The sequence below is a fragment of the Panthera onca genome, chromosome B3 (genome assembly GCF_046562875.1).
Source record: "Panthera onca isolate mPanOnc1 chromosome B3, mPanOnc1 haplotype 2, whole genome shotgun sequence".
Taxonomy (NCBI): domain Eukaryota; kingdom Metazoa; phylum Chordata; class Mammalia; order Carnivora; family Felidae; genus Panthera; species Panthera onca.
The window spans coordinates 117,543,938-117,561,987 of NC_138344.1; positions in this window are offsets into that span (position 1 = coordinate 117,543,938).

The window sequence follows — 18,050 nt, forward strand, 5'->3', positions numbered from 1 at the left end:
GAACATCAGGCTCAAAAACTGGTCAGGGACAAGGGAAGCAGTTAGCAAGAATTACAACCAAGTTCTCACCCTGTGAGGCCAGGGGATGATGCCATCATTGTCATTGTCTCCACTGAATACCTCTTCCAACTCTCTGTGGTACTGCCCCCACTGCACTCTCAATGACAGCAACAGTGATAAGCAGAATAAAGTTAAAGATGTCCACATCCTAATCCTTGTAACCTGTAGATATGTTACATCATATGGCGAAAGGGACTTTGCACATGTGACTGAAGTTAAGGATCTTGATATGGGAAGAGTATCTTGGGTTATGCGGGTGGGCCTGATCTAATCACAGAGCAGACAACCTTTCCCAGCTGTCTGTCCTAGACAGACGTGATGACAGAAACAGAGTTACTGGCTTTGAAGATGGAGAAAGGGAACCAAGAGCAAGGAACCCTGGCGGGGGAGGAGCAGGGGCAGCGGCTAGAGGCTGGAAAGCTCAAGGAAACAGCTTAGTTCCTACAGACTCAGGAAGGAACACAGCCTTGCCAACGCCTTGGTTTTACTCCAGTAAACTTATATCCAACTTCTGATAAACTATAGAACCGTAGGGGCAGCTCTTCCTGTCCACGGGTCCTGTCCCCTTGCTTTAAAACACCTTTTAAAAAATGTATAAGATAATACTCTCTGTCTCAAAAATAAATAAAATGTTAAAAAAAATTAAAAAAAAAAAAAAAGGGGGGGCGCCTGGGTGGCTCAGTCGGTTAAACAGCCGACTTCGGTTCAGGTCATGATCTCGCGGTCCGTGAGTTCGAGCCCCGCGTCGGGCTCTGTGCTGACTGCTCAGAGCCTGGAGCCTGTTTCAGATTCTGTGTCTCCCTCTCGCTGACCCTCCCCTGTTCATGCTCTGTCTCTCTCTGTCTCAAAAATACATAAAATGTTAAAAAAAAATTTAAAAAAAATGTATAAGATAATAAATCTGTGTTGTTTTAAGCCAGTGTGGTAATTTGTGCACTTGTATTCAGACTCTCTCTCAAGATTCAAAATCCTAGGCAGGAAAATCTAATGCCTCGCATAGATCACATACCTATGCCCTGGATATAAGCAAAGTGGAAAGAGGGAGGATTTTTCTCTTGAATTCCAGAATAAGAGGCATGACATGGTGAAGGATTACCCACAAATACAAAGGGAGGTTAGCTGTTGGACCATAAAATAACAAATTAGTGGCCATCCTGGATTTTGCCAAGAGCCAACATATGATCTGCATCTTTCTTCCATTAGTTAAGACAGAAGTCACAAATCAAACTGCCTTAATCAATAAAAGTACCGGGGCTCACGGTACTCAACAATCTGGGCAATTACACTTGCAGCAAACGCCCAATCTAGGAATCAAATAATACGCTTAGGACCTTGTTTCCCTCTCCACTTCTCAGCTTTGGACACGCACTCAGCCAATTTTTGACAAAGGTGCAAAAGTAATTCAACACAGGAAGGATACTAGAGGAAGGATGGTGCTGGAACAATTGGACAAGAAGCAGGCAAAGAATTAACTTCAACTTCAACCTCATATGTAATTACACAAAAAATTAATTCAAAACTGGAAGGGTATGCAACCCTTTTTTATTTTTTTTTAATGCAACTCTTGACTCCAGGGTTGTAAATTAGGTGTAGAGGGTGTAGAGATTATTTAAAGATAAACCTTTAAAAAATTATTTCGGAGTACTGATGCATAGGGGCACTTGTACCCCAATGTTTATAGCAGCACTCTCAACAATAGCCAAATTATGGAAAGAGCCTAAATGTCCATCAACTGATGAATGGATAAAGAAATTGTGGTTTATATACACAATGGAATACTACGTGGCAATGAGAAAAAATGAAATATGGCCTTTTGTAGCAACGTGGATGGAACTGGAGAGTGTGATGCTAAGTGAAATAAGCCATACAGAGAAAGACAGATACCATATGGTTTCACTCTTATGTGGATCCTGAGAAACGTAACAGAAACCCATGGGGGAGGGGAAGGAAAAAAAAAAAAAAAAAAGAGGTTAGAGTGGGAGAGAGCCAAAGCATAAGAGACTGTTAAAAACTGAGAACAAACTGAGGGTTGATGGGGGGTGGGAGGGAGGGCAGGGTGGGTGATGGGTATTGAGGAGGGCACCTTTTGGGATGAGCACTCGGTGTTGTATGGAAACCAATTTGACAGTAAATTTCATATATTAAAAAAAATAATAAATAAATAAATAAAAATAAAAATAAAAATAATTATTTCAAAACTGATTATATATATTTTTTAATGTTTATTTATTTGGGGGAGACAAAGAGACAGAGTGGGGGAGGGGCAGAGAGAGAGGGAAACAGAATCAGAAGCAGGCTCCAGGCTCTGAGCTATCAGCACAGAGCCCGACACGGGGTTTGAACTCAAGAACTGTGAGATGATCATGACCTGAGCTGAAGTCGGACGCTTAACTGACTGAGCCACCCAGGCGCCCCCAAAATGATCATAGATTTAAATGTAAGAGGCAAAACTACTTTTAGAAGGAAACATGAGAAAATCCAGGACCAAGCTGGGTGAAGAGTTCTTAGGCATGATACCAAAAACACAAATCATAAAAGAGAAAACTGATATAAAAGAAAAAGACCTCAACCATGCCCTAACTAACTTGGATGTAAATTATAAAAATAAATAAATAAATTATATCAAAGAAAAAAAAAGAAAAAGACATCATCATATGAAAGCTTTTTCTTTGTGAAAAGGCCCTTGGTAACCATACCCTGAGGTGAGAAAATAAACCAAAAATACAGCCCAAAGTTGTATTCAACACAGGATTTCAGGCAGTATTCAAACATTACCCATTATTTTTACTACTAAGGCTAAAACAATTATGTCATTTGGAACTACAGAATGATTAACTTTATTGAAGCTCTTTAGCAGGTAGAGAAGGCAAAATAGATACCTTTTAAAGTATCTTCTCAGTGGATAATTACTTTCTCTTTCTCTGAAAACTGCCACATTGACTCACAGAGGTGGGTCCCAATCAATAACATTTGTATTCTATCAACCTAATCCCTAGCTGTGCCAATCAGACCCTCTGCTCCAGGGAATTTGGAATTGACGCCCAAAAACAATGAACAGGGTGGACATTTGCTACTGAGAGTGTACCCTAAATGTAATATCTTCCCTATGTTTGGAGATATACCTACCGTATAAGTGTGGATGAGACATTTGTTCAACCAGTGGGCTGACCAAGGACCGTAAGTCTGGAGCAATGGCAAAAAATAAGTAAATAAAAGGAACAGTTTGGAATTCAGAATGAAACTTCTATTTTTTTTAATTTTTTTCTAATGTTTATGAATTTTTGAGAGAGGAGACGGAGAGACATGACACGAGCAGGGGAGGGGCAGAGAGAGGGAGACACAGAATCGGAAGCAGGCTCTAGGCTCTGAACTGTCAGCACAGACTTCTATTTTTAAGAGTATGCCTGACTTGATGTTCTAAAAATGCTTATGTAGAAGAATATTCAGATGTTGGATAAATTACGCAAATATACATTTACATGCATTACTAGGGTGCCTGGGTGGCTCAGTTAGTTGAGTGGCTGACTCAATTTCAGCTCAGGTCATGATCCCAGGGTCATGGGCTCAAGCCCTGCATTGAGCTTCATGCTGAGGGTGAAACCTGCTTGAGATTCTCTCTCCTCTCTCTCTCTCTCTCTCTCTCTCTCTCTCTCTCTCTCTCTCTTCTCTTTGCCCCTCTCCCCTGCTCATGGTCTCTCTCTAAAAAAATAAAATAAATCTTAAAAAAAAAAAAAAAAGGAAAGTATAAAATCCCAAAGTAGTAAGTTTGTGGGGAAGCCTCAGGAGCCTATCCTAGAGTCATGATAATTAATAATTACGTAGGAGAATAGGAAAATAACTCTTGGGCAATAAAAGAGAGCCCTTGAAGAACAGAGCTTAGAGCCTCAACAGGCTGAGTGAAAGGATGAGCTAGAAAAAAATTTGCCTGCGGGAAAAGGAATCAAAAGAGAAACCTGTCTTACTGTTGGTGACTCCAGGTAGACTATACTAGAATAATGATAATGCTACTGCTAATAATAGTGATAATGATAGTCTTTACCGAGAATTTGTAAACATAGTTTTACCCTCATGAAGGTCTGAGTTTGAAATGAAGTGATCCCAAGCTGGTAGTGCCCAGTGGCACATAGCAAGTATAAATGAAAACCTGCTCTGGAAGAATCTTCAACCTAGGCTCCTTGGTTTTGTCCCAGATAAATCTAGGCTAACTATGAACTCAAAAACAAGCCCCCATGAATAAGTCTGCAAAAAGCGAGGTATTTTTACCTCTGAGATTCCCAGCTATTATAATTATCAAATATATTGATTATATAGAGAAAAATATTGAATCACTTGATAAAACTAGCAAGAAATCATAAAAAAAAATAATGAGGCAGAATTTCTAAGGAGAAAATACAAAACTGATCTTAAAAAGTCAATGGGGGGGGCGCCTGGGTGGCGCAGTCGGTTAAGTGTCTGACTTCAACTCAGATCATGATCTCACGGTCCGTGGGTTCGAGCCCCACGTTGGGCTCTGTGCTGACAGCTCGGAGCCTGGAGCCTGTTTCAGATTCTGTGTCTCCCTCTCTCTCTGCCCCTCTTCAGCTCTCTCTCTCTCTCTCTCTCTCTCAAAAATAAATAAACTTAAAAAAAAAAGTCAATGGACTTCTTTTTGGCCATGATGGAATAATGGGAACCATATTTACCCTCCCACTTTTAGCAGCTAGGGAACTAGACAAGGTATATGAAATAATGATTTTGAGACAAAAGACATTAATTTCCGCCAAAAAAAAGAACAAGTGAGGTGAGCCATACAATTGCTAATTGCCCCAGTGTTACAACCTGGAGAGAATTTCCAGGTGCAGTGCAGGGAGGGAGAACCCAAGCTGATCGTAGCAATTTCACCTAGTTAAAGAGACAGAGTTCAGAGGAAGGTGAGGTGAGAGGAACTAGAATTTTAGGGCGAAATACAAAGAAAAAGAGAATTTCAGGGAGAACTCAGGAGGCGTATAGATCCATTAAGTGGAATTTTAATTTATAACCATCCCAGAAAGACAATTCCATCCCCAGATGACTTTTTTTTAATCATTTTTTTAATGTTTATCTATTTTTGAGAGGCAGACAGAGTGCGAATGGGGGAGGGACAGAGCGAGAGGGAAACACAGAATCCTAAACAGGCTCCAGGCTCCGAGCTGTCTGCACAGAGCCCGATGCCTGGCTGGAAGTCACGACCATGAGATAATGACCCAAGCTGAAGTCACACTTAGCCAACTGAGCCATCCAGGCACCCCCTCCCCCCAATCCCAGATGACTTTACTGGTGAATTCTATTAAACACTTATGGGGGCACCTGGATGGCTCAGTTGGTTGAGCATCCAGCTCTTAATTTCCAGCTGGGGTCATGATCCCAGGGTCATGGGATCAGCCTCATTGGAATCTGTGCTGAGCATGGAGCCTGCTTGGGATTCTCTCTATCTCCCTCTCTGCTCCTCTACCCCATTTGTGCTCTCTTTCTCTTTCTCTCTCTCTAAACAAAACAAAACACTTACGGAAGAAATAATATAATTCTACACAAATTCTTCCAAAAAAACATAAAGGGAAGGAACACTTTCCAACTTATTTTATTTTATTGAGGTATAATCAGCATATAACATTTTATTTATGTCAGGTGTTTGTATACATTGTGAAATGAGCACCACAATAAGTCTAGTTAACATCCATCACCATCCGAAATTACAAAACTTCTTTTCTGGTGATGAGAAATTTTAAGATTTACTCTTAGTGACTTTCAAATAGGCCCGCAAACTCACACCCCTAAGATCAAGACCTAAGCTAAGACCAAGAGTCTGAGGCTTGGGGCTCCTGGGTGGCTCAGTCGGTTAAGCGGCCGACTTCGGCTCAGGTCATGATCTCGCGGTCAGTGAGTTCAAGCCCCGCGTCGGGCTCTGTGCTGACAGCTCAGAGCCTGGAGCCTGTTTCAGATTCTGTGTCTCCCTCTCTCTCACCCTCCCCTGTTCATGCTCTGTCTCTCTCTGTCTCAAAAATAAATAAATGTTAAAAAAAATTAAAAAAAAAAAAAAGAGTCTGAGGCTTAACCGACTGAGCTACCCAGACTCCCCTATAACCGGAAGTTTGTACCTTTTGACTTCCCTCACCCATTTTACACACACCACCCTACCCTTAGGCAACCACCAGTCTTTTCTCTGTATCTATCAGTTTTGTTTGTTTTAGATTCCACATAAAAGTGCAATCATACAGTAATTTTATTTCACTTAAAATAATGCCCTCCAGGTCCATCGGTATTGTTGCAAATGGCAAGATTTCATTCTGTTTTATGAGTGAATAATACTCCATTGTGTATATATACCGCACTTTATCCATCCCAAGCAGGCTCCTTACTGTCAGCACATAGGCTGATGTGGGGCTCGAACCCACTAATCATGAGATCATGACCTGAGCAGAAACCAAGAGTCCGACACTTAACCACCCAGGCACCCCTCGAGTTAGTTTTTTTTTTTTTTCCTTCATTTTTTTCAGATAATTCCACAGAAGATGGATCATATGGTAGTTTTATTTTTAATTTTAGGGGGAACCTCCATACTGTTTTCCACAGTGACTGCACCAATTTACATTCCCAACCATCAGTGCCCAAGGGCTCTCTTTTTTCCACATCCTCACGACCACTTGTTATATCTTGTCTTTTTAATAATAGCCTTTCTGACAGGGGTGAGATGATATCTCTTTGAAGTTTTGATTTGCATTTCCCTAATTATTAGTATTGTTGAGCGCCTTTTTTATGTACCTCTCGGCCAACTGTATGAAAATAATATTCTATTTTGCTATTGAGTTGTAGGAGTTCTTTACATATTTTGGAATTAACCCCTTATCAAATATATGATTTGCAAATATTTTCTCGCATTCGGTAGGTTGCCCTTTCATTTTGTTGATGGTTTCCTTTGCTGTGCAGAAACTTTTGAGTTTGATGGAGTCCCACTTGTTTACTTTTGCTTTTGTTAATTTTTCTTTTGGCGTCAAGCCCCCCAAAATTGACTAAGACCAATGTCAAGCTTACCACCTATATTTTCTCCTAGGAGTTTTATGGTTTCAGGAGAAAAACATTGCATTTACAATAGCATCAAAAAGAATAAACTACTTAGGAATAAAGTTAACCAAGGAGGTGCAAGACTTGTATGCTGAAAACTACAAAACATTACTAAAAGAAATTTGAAAAGACAGGGAAGCCTGGGTGGGTGGCTCAGTTAGTTGGGTGTCTGACTCTTGATTTCAGCTCAGGTCATGATCTCATGGTTTGTGGGATCAAGCCCCAGTCCCACATAGAGCTCCACGCTGGCAGCTGACATCATGGAGCATGCTTGAGATTCTCTTTCTCCCTCTCTCTCTGCCTCTCCCCTGCTCGTGTTCTCTCTCTCTCTCTCTCTCTCTCTCTCTCTCTCTCACTCTTGCTCTCTCTCTCAAAATAAGTAAATAAACTTTAAAAAGAAGAGTTAAAAAAAAGAAATATAGGGGCGCCTGGGTGGCACAGCCGGTTAAGCGTCCGACTTCAGCCAGGTCACGATCTCGCGGTTTGTGAGTTCGAGCCCCGCGTCGGGCTCTGGGCTGATGGCTCGGAGCCTGGAGCCTGTTTCCGATTCTGTGTCTCCCTCTCTCTCTGCCCCTCCCCCGTTCATGCTCTGTCTCTCTCTATCCCAAAAATAAAAAAAAAAAAAAAAAAACGTTGAAAAAAGAAAAAAAAAAAAGAAATATAGAACGACAAATGGGGGCACTTGGGTGTCTCAGTTGGCTGAATGTCTGACTTTTGATTTTGGCTCAGGTCATGATCTCACGGTTCATGGGTTCAAGCCCCTAGTTGGGCTCAGCACTGGGCATGGAGCCTGCCTAAGATTCTCTCTCTCCCTCTCCTTCTGCCCCTCCCCTCTCTGCATGCCTGCGTGCACACTCTTTCTAATAATAAATAAATAAATAAATAAACAAATAAAAATCTTAAATCTCTCTCTCGAAAAAATCTTAAAAGAAAGAAATGTAGATCAATGGAATAGAATTGGGAGTCCATAATGAATGCATCCATTTTTGTCAGTTGATTTTTTAAAAATGTTTATTTATTTTTGAGAGAGAGAGAGAGAGAGAACAAGCAGGGAGGGGCAGAGAGAGAATCCCAAGAATCCCAAGAGAATAGACCCCATGAACCGTGAGATCATGACCTCTTGAGTCAAAATCAAGAGTCTGATGCTTGGGGCGCCTGGGTGGCGCAGTCGGTTGAGCGTCCGACTTCAGCCAGGTCACGATCTCGCGGTCCGTGAATTCGAGCCCCGCGTCGGGCTCTGGGCTGATGGCTCGGAGCCTGGAGCCTGTTTCCGATTCTGTATCTCCCTCTCTCTCTGCCCCTCCCCCGTTCATGCTCTGTCTCTCTCTGTCCCAAAAATAAATTAAAAAAAAAAAAAAAAAAAAAAAACGTTGAAAAAAAAGAGTCTGATGCTTAACTAACTGAACCACCCAGGCACCCCTGATTTTTGACAAGAGTTCCAAACTGTCCAAAGAAGGAAAGAATAGTCTTTTCAACAATTGGTGCAGAGATAACTGGATATCCATGCAAAAAAATTGAATTTGGATCCCTATATCACAACACAAAATCAACTCAAATTAATCCAAGACCTAAAGAAGTTAAAAGTATAAAACTTTTAGAAAAAGTATAGGTATAAGTCCTCATGACCCGGTGATAAGATCTGAGTATTTGTAACCCTCCAAAATTCATATGTTGAAATTCTAACCCCTGAAGCTGATGGTATTAGTAGGCTGGGCCTTTGAGGGGTGATTAGGTCATGTGGAATGGGGCTCTAGCGAATGGGATTAGTCTCATAAAAGACATCCCACAGCTCCTTCTGCTGTATGAGGATACAGTAAGTCTGCAACGGGGAAGAGTGGCCTCACCTGACCATGCTGGCAACCTGATCTTGGACTTTTAGCTTTCAGAACTGTGAGCAATAAAAATCAGCTGTGTGTAAGCTACCCAGCCAGTGGGTATATTTGTGACTACGATAATTTATATTAGGCAATAGTTTCTTAAATATGACACGAAAAGCATAAGCAAAGAAAAAATAGGTAGATTGGACTTCATCAAAATTAAAAACTTGTATGAATCACGGGATGCCTAGCTGGCTGAGTTGGTAGAGCCTGCAACTCTTGATCTTGGGTTTTGTAGGCTCGAGCCCCATACTGGGTATAGAGATTACTTAAAAAAAAAATAAAATCTTTTGGGGTGTCTGGGTGGCTCAGTCGGTTGAGTGGTTGAGGTCATATCTCATGGTTTGTGGGTTTGAGCCCCATGTCAGACTTTGCACTGACAGAGCACAGCCTGCTTTGGATTCTCTGTCTCTGTCTCTGTCTCTCTCTCTGTCCCTCCCCAGCTCACCCTCACTCTCTCTCTTTCAAAAAATAAACATTAAAAAATTTTTTAATAAAATCTTTTAAAAAACAGAACTTGCTTGAGGCAGTTGGGCACTGCCTTTCCACTGCTCGTTCTCTATTTCTATCTCAAAATAAATAAATAAATAAATAAATAAACATTTTTTAAAAATGGAAAAAGGGGGGCACCTGGGTGGCTCAGTCAGTTAGGCCGCCGACTTCGGCTCAGGTCATGATCTCGCGGTCTGTGAGTTCAAGCCCCGCGTCGGGCTCTGTGCTGACAGCTCAGAGCCTGGAGCCTGTTTCAGATTCTGTGTCTCCCTCTCTCTGACCCTCCCCTGTTCATGCTCTGTCTCTCTCTGTCTCAAAAATAAATAAACGTTAAAAAAAATAATTTAAAAAAAAATGGAAAAAGGGGGGCGTCTGGGTGGCTCAGTCAGTTGAGCGTTCGACTTCAGCTCAGGTCATAATCTCACGGTTCACGAGTCTGAGCCCCGAATGGGCCTCTGTTGCTGACAGCTCAGAATCTGGAACCTGTTTCAGATTCTGTGTCTCCCTTCAGATTCTGTGTCTCCCTCTCTCTCTGCCCCTCCCCCACTTGTGATCTCTCTCTCTCTCTCTCTCTCTCTCTCTCAAAAATAAAAATGAAACATACAAAAAATTTTTTTAATGGGAAAATGATTTAAGTAGGTATTTCTCCAAAGAAGATATACAAATGGCCAATAAACACATGAAAAGGTGCTCAGCATCATTAGTCATGAGAGAATTGCTAATCAAAACCCTAATGATCTCGCTTCACATCAAGCAGGAAAGGTATAATTGGGGAAAAAAAGCCCAAAGAATAACAAGTGCTGGCAATGGTGTAGACAAACAGAACCCTCAAACCTCACTGGTGGGAACGTAAAGTGGCACAGCTGCTATGAAAACCAGTTTGGCATTTCTTTAAAAAGTTAAACATAGAACTACCATATGATCCCACAATCCTACTTCCAGTGACATAGCCAAGAGAACTGAAAACACGTTCAAGCAAAAACTTGCACGCAAATGCACATAGTACCATTATTCATGGGGGAAGCAACCCAAGTGTCCACCCACTGATGAATGGTTAAATAATATGTGGCATATTCATACAACAGCGTATTCTTTAGCCTAAAAAGGAATGAAGTGCTGTCACCTGGCGTAAGATGGCTGAACCTTGAAGGCATACTAAAGGAAAGGAGACAGACACAAAAGGTCACATGTTCTGTGATTCCATTTATAGGAAGTGCCCAGAATAGGCAAATCCATAGAGACAGGAAGCTGGTTAGTGGTTGCCAGGAGCTGTGGGGAGTGGGTCATAAGTAGTGACTACCCAATGTGTATGAAATTTCTATTTGGGGTGATGAAAATGTCCTGGATGGTGATGATAGTTGCAAAAACAAGGGAGGTGGTAAGTGTAGTTTTGCCCATGGTGGGTTTGAAGTGCCCAGGGAATATTCCCAGTGGAGGTACTTAGTAGGTAGCTGGCCAATAACAGAAGGGAACTGAAATGATATAGGCTACAGAAATAGACCTGGGAAGAGATGGTTGTTGAAGCCCTGAGGGTAGACGAGTTCGCTGTGGAATCATTAGAGTAGGGAGGGGAAGCCTTATAGAAGATCAACATTTTAAGATATGAGCATAAGAAGAGGACCTTCCAAAGGAGAATGAACAAGAGGAAGCAGAGAGGTGGGAGGAAGAGTGTGGGACACAGAAGCCAAGGAAAGAGTGCAGTGGTCAGAAACCTTACATGCTAGAAGAGTAAAATAAGTTAAAGGCGAAGAAATGTCCATTGGGCTTAGCAAAAAGTAGATGTAGTTTTATTGGATTGGTGGAGACCGGGTTCAGATAACAGTTATTGAAAAAGGTACCTTTAGGGATGCCTGGGTGGCTCAGGTGGTTAAGTGTCTCTATTGTTTTTTTAACGAAAAAAAATTTTTAATGTTTATTTATTTCTGAGGGAGGGAGCGAGAGAAAAAAGAGAGACAGAGAGAGAGAAGAGCGGGGGAGGAACAGAAAGAGGGAGACACAGAATCAAGAGCAGGCTCCAGGCTGACAGTACAGAGTCCACATGGGGCTCAAACCCACAAACCGTGAGATCATGACCTGAGCCTAAGTCGGACATTTAATTGACTGAGCCACCCAGGTGCCCCAAGCATCTGACTTCTGATTTCAGGTCATGATCTCATGGTTCATGAATTCCAGCCCCACAACAGGCTCCATGTTGAAAGCACAGAGTCTGCTTGGGACTCTCTCACTCTCCCTCTCTCTTCTGCCCCTCCCATGCATGTTCTCTCTCTCTCTCTCAAAATAAATAAATACACTTAAAAAAAAGAAAAAAATCCTTTATTACAGAAAGTCAGAGATATAAAAGTTAAATTAAATGTCATTGTCTCCCATTAGAATGTTTTATACATACATATGTATATATATATGTATGTATGTCAAGTTTAAACTATTTGTAGAAATGTAATTGACATAGCCCTTTTGAAGAGCTATTTGGTATTATCTGTTCAAATTTAGAAATTAGCATAGCCTTCCACCTTGCCTTGATATCAGTTCTAGAGAATTATAGACAAATATTTCATGTATTTTTTTCAAATTTTTAAATGTTTATTTCCAAGCGACAGAGAGAGAGAGAGAGAGGGAGAGAGAGAGAGACCAAGCATAAGTGGGGGCAGAGCAGAGAGAGAGAGGGAGACACAGAATCAGAAGCAGGCTCCAGGCTCTGAGCTGTCAGCACAGAGCCTGATGTGGGGCTTGAACTCACGGAGCTGTGAGATCATGTCCTGAACCAAAGTCGGATGCTTAACCAACTGAGCCACCCAGGCGCCCCAGTGTTTCATGTATTTTTAAGGAAACATGTATAAAGATGGTAATTGCAAAACTGTTTAAATGTGTATAAAATAGAAACAAATATCCATCAATAAGGGAATTATTAAATAAATTATATAGTGGATGATGGTTGCCTTCTCAGTAACTATTTCCCTCTTCCTCTTTTCTAACAGAATTCTAATTTTGTTTAAATGTCTACTTTTCCCCAGTGGAGACCTTGAGTTTCAGAGAAAGGTGACTGGACTCTTAGCTCAAGGGGTAGGCCTGATTTTCCAAGGGTAATTGCATCTATTTTGCCAATGATTGTTTCAGGCAAGAGCAAGAAACTCAGTGTAGGATGCGATTCAATTCAGGTTCTTGGAGCTTCTGGAATGTTCTTCCTTGATCTTCTAGAAGAGCTTCTGAAATCTACTTGGTCTCTTTCCTGAATCAAAAAGCATGTGGGCTCAATATAGCCATTCTATGACCTTGAGGGGAGCTGTCCTTAGAATGAGGCCCACGTTGGGGAGCCTGGCTGGCTCAGTTGGAAGACCATGTAATTCTTGATCTTGGGATCATGGGTTTGAGCCCCACATGGGATGTAAGATTACTAAAAAAATAATAAATAAAAATGAAAGCTTAAAAAAACACACACACACACAAAGAAGAAGGCCCACATTGTAAAGAGTAGAGCAAAGAGAAAAAAAGCAAGGCAGAAAGAACCTTGTTCTTGATAAAATTACTGAGCCTCCGGATCACTCAACCCTGAAGGGAAGCCTATCTAGTCTTCCTGTTGGATGAGCCAAAACATTTCCTTACTGTTTAAGCCAGTTTGAGTTGAATGATCTGTTATTTGCTTCTGAAAATTCTAGTCCATACACTGTGACACAACCATGTTATGGAATACAATGTAGCAATTTAAAAAATGTGTATTTATTTATTTATTTTGAGAGAGAAAGAGAGTGAGAGTGAGAGTGAGAGTGCAGGGGAGGGGAAGAGAGGGAGAGAGAGTGAATCCCAAGCAGGCTCTGCACTGACAGCCTGGCTCAGGGCTCAATCCCAGGAACAGAAGCTGAAGTCAAGAATCAGAGACGTAACTGAGCCACTCAGGCACCCCCAATGTAGCAATTTTAAAAATATTCAGGGGCACCTGCCTGGCTTGGTTGGAAGAGCATGGGACTCTTGATCTTAGGGTCCTAAGTTCAAGCCACATGTTACGTATAGAGATTCCTGAAAAACATAAATAGACTTTTTTTTAATTTATTAACTAAAAAGATTAAAAAAAACAATTAAGCCACCCAGGCACCCTTAAATTTATTAATTTTTGAGAGAGAGAGAGAGAGAGAGAGAGAGCAAGCACAAGCAGGGGAGGGTCAGAGAGAGAAAGGGAGAGAATCCCAAGCAGGCTCCACACTGCCAGCATGGAGCCTGACTCAGGACCCAAACCCATGAACTGTGAAATCATGACCTGAGTCAAAATCAAGAGTCTGATGCTTAACCAACTGAGCCATCCAAGCACCCCAAACTTTTTTTTTAAAGTAGGCTCAATGCCCAACATGGGGCTTGAACTCATGATCCCGAGATCAAAAGTCGCATACTCCACTGACGGAGCCAGCAACGCACCCCTGAGAAAAATAAATAAACTTAAAAAAAATGAGGTAGGGGCACCTGGGTCGCCCCAATTTTGGCTCAGGTCATGATCTCACAGTTCATGGGCTCGGCCCAAGTCAGGCTCCGCGTTGACAGCTCAGAGCCTAGAGTCTGCTTCATATTCTGTGTCTCCCTATCTTTCTCTGCCTCTCCTCCAATTGCTCTCTCTCTCTCTCTCTCTCTCTCAAAAATAAAAATAAAAACTTTAAAACATCTACCTAATTTTAAAGACTGAACTCATTTTTTTTTAAATGTTTATTTGAGAGAAAGAGAGAGAGAGAGAGAGAACCAGTGGGGAAGGGGCAGAGAGAGGAGGACAGAGAATCTGAAGCAGGTTCCAAGCTGACAGCAGTCTGTCAGTATGCCTGATGTGGGGCTCAAACTCATAAACTGAGATCATGACCTGAGCCGAAGTTGGATGCTCAACCGACTAAGCAATCCAGGCACCCCAAAATTAGGTATATTGCTACATACTGATTTAACATACCAAAAAAAATCCTAGCCCTACTAATGAGTAAAAATTGAATAACTCTATGATTCCATTTATGTAAAATTCTAAAAAGCAAAATAAAATATGTTTCTCTAAGTATATATAGACGTGATTGCATAATTTATTTTTAATTTAAAATTATGTAATATTTACTGTATTGAAAATATATGTAATGCATATGTAAATTATGAAGCATAATAAAATGAAAACCAGTGAACCCACTACTGAGTTTATGAACCAGAACATTACCAAAACCATCGAGGCTACATATATGTTCTTTTTTCTCATCACCTTTCTTCCCTCCAGAAGGGAAATAATAACTCTAGAGGGTAACCACTACCCACTTTGGTTTAAAAACAAAAAAAACAAAAAAAACAAAAAAAACTACTGTTGTTTCTTTCAACAGTAGATTATTACATAGGCCAGTTTTTAATCTTCATTGATAATGGTATCATACAATATAGACTTCTGACTTGTCTTTTTTTCATTCAATACCTCATGTGTGTAACTGTAGTTTATTCATTCTATTTTTGTATAATGCTCATCATGTGACTTATTGAGAATATGTTTATTCTCTTGTTAGACATTCGAGTAATTTCGAGTATTTTTTTTCTTTTATTAACAATGGTGTTATAAACATTCTTGAATATGTGTCCTGGTGCATGTACGCAAAGGTTTTTTTTTATTTTTTTTATTTTTATTTTTTTTATTTTTGAGACAGGGAGAGATAGAGCATGAACAGGGGAGGGTCAGAGAGAGGGAGACACAGAATCTGAAACAGGCTCCAGGCTCTGAGCTGTCAGCACAGAGCCCGACGCGGGGCTAGAACTCACGGACCCCGAGATCATGACCTGAGCCGAAGTCGGACGCTTAACCGACTGAGACACTCAGGCGCCCCGCAAAGGTTTTTTTATACAACAGTAAGAGTGGACTGCTGGGTCATAGAGAAAACACATGGTTTATTTTTTTAGGTTATGCCAAGATAGTTGTACCAATATACACTTCTACCAGAAATGCCTAAGTATTCCTGTTATTCTACATCCTTGTATTCTCAGACTTTTTAAATTTTACAAAGGAAAGGGCTTTAAAATGATTATCTCACTATGGTATTAGCATTTCTGTGATTACTAATAAAGGGGAGAATTTGCTATATTTTATTCAAGACTTGTCCTCCCTTTACAGCACCGGTCAAAATGTAGCTCAGGCTTATACTTCCTCCTGGAAGCCTTTCCTGACTTCTGATCTTCTGGCTAGAGGAAGTGCTACTACCAATACTTTGCATGTTTGTATCATAACATTTTAACAAGCCATCCATTTTTCAAGGATACGTGATCATCTCTTCTTTATAGCCCAAAGCATAGTCCATGGAAAATTGCCTTTTGTGGGGCACCTGGGTGGCTCAGTCAGTTAAGCTTATCTAGTTTGAGAGCCAGCACACATGGGGGAGGGGCAGAGAGAGAGAGAGAGAGAGAGAGAGAGAGAGATGGAGACACAGAATCCAAAGCAGGCTCCCGGCTCTGAGCTGTCAGCACAGAGCCTGATGCAGGGCACCACCCCCACAAACTGTGAGATTATGACTTAAACTGAAGTCAGACATTTAACCGAGACACCCACGGCATCCCCATTTTGCTACATTTTAAAGATATGCTGTGATTTAAAAAAAAAAAAAAACACTAATTTTTTGAATATTATGTGTCTAGCTTGCCCATTTAAAGGTGAATAAACACGTGCTCCCTTCCTTGAAAGAACTCGGTGTCTAATATACGAGAAACGGACTATCATACAGTGGGATATGTCCTGAACGATGATGCAGGGACTGAAGCTACATGGCTGGGCTTTTGGGAGATTAGATAGTCAGCAGGATATTGCTTTAAATCCAGCAGTTCTGATGACAGCTCAGGTGCTTGACAAGAATTCCAAAAATTTCCTCCTCTCAATCTAGGGCACAAAGGTGCCTATTCTAGTGACTTTCTGTTTTTCATATGATTCACCTATGTTATCACCTATAACTAACTACATTTCCCTTTTGCTGTCAGTTAATTGACTCCTCTGCATCTCTGGTTTAAATTCTTGAGAGGATATGTGTGGGCCAACTAAACAATGTTTTTCTCAAAGGTCACAGGCTATGTTGCTGACCAGCTGTGGCCATAGGAATAGGGTCAGCATGCACATAATGTGGTCATCAATATCCGAATTAATTATCTCCAGTCATTTTCCTCAGCGCGGGCCTATGAGGAAAAACTCCTCAGAAGGGGGAGGCCTGTTATTGCAGGTGAATGGCTTGACCTATTCTCTACAAGTGACAAACAAGTGAATTGTTTAGGGCGCTTTCTGTTGAGGGGATAGAAAACTCCATTCAAACTGATTTCAGAAAAGGAATCTATTGGCTTACACACTGAGAAGCCTAGAAGCATCATGGTTTCAAGAATGGCTGAATCTATGTTCTCAAATGATATTGTCAAAAATCTCGCACCTTCTCTTAACTCTGCTTTCTTCTGTGATTGTTTCATTCTTATCCCCACTAGTTCTAAGGTGAAATCCTCCCAGATTTAAGTTAAGTAAAAAAGATAGAGTCCCCTCCCCCAGCCCCTTTTAGCATTATTCCTGCTAGATGAAGCAGCATAATGTGATGGTTGAGACCATGGACTCAGGAACCAGATCAGCTCCATCACTTACTGGTATTGTTTTGTGTTGGAAGTAGGCTTCATGCCAAGAACAGAGACCAACTCAGGGCTTAAACTCATGACCCTGAGATCAAGACCTGAGATGAGATAAAGAGTCAGATGCTTAAGCAACTAAGCCACCCAGGCACCTCCATCACTTACTGTTCTTAGAACTTTGGACAACTTATTTTACCTCTCCAAGCCTTGGTTTCTTCATCTGTACCACAATGGTTCCTACGTCAGTGGGTTGCTGTGAAGTTTAAAGTTGTTGGATACTTGCAAGGTGCTTAAAATAGTGCCTGGTACAACAGAAATACTCAATTACCAGGCTCTGATTGGGTTATAACTTTATCCCTGTGCTCTAAGGTTGGGACTTTACATCCAAACTACCAAGATCTAGAGTAGTGGAAGGATAGTTTCTTTTAAGAAATTTGGAGTGCCATTACCAAAGGCAGGGGAACGGCTGCCAGGTCAACATAAGCAACAAATGTCTGCTACAAAAAAGTTGGCAAACTTGGTGGAGACAACTCTCTAAGGTTTTATTTTATTATAAAGTAATACAGGAATTTGTATAAAATGGTTCTAACAAAACAAAGGGATATAGAATAACCTGAAGGGATTTCTGTTCATGCCTGTAGTTGTAAAAAAAAAAAAAAAGCACAATTCGTTTTTTTTTTAAGTTTATTTATTGTGTGTGTGTGTGTGAGAGAGAGAGAGAGAGAGAGAGAGACTGAGAAAATCCCAAGCAGGCTCTGCGCTGTCAGCACAGAGACCGACCAGGGGCTCAAGCTCATGAACCCAGAGATCATGACCTGAGCCGAAGTCAGGAATTGGATGCCCAACTGACCGAGGCACCCAGATGCCCCAACAATTCGCTCTTATTTGTGAAATGTAACTAGCGTTTGACTAGCACGTCACTGAAAAAAGCACTTTCACATGCATTAGTTAATTTAATCCTTG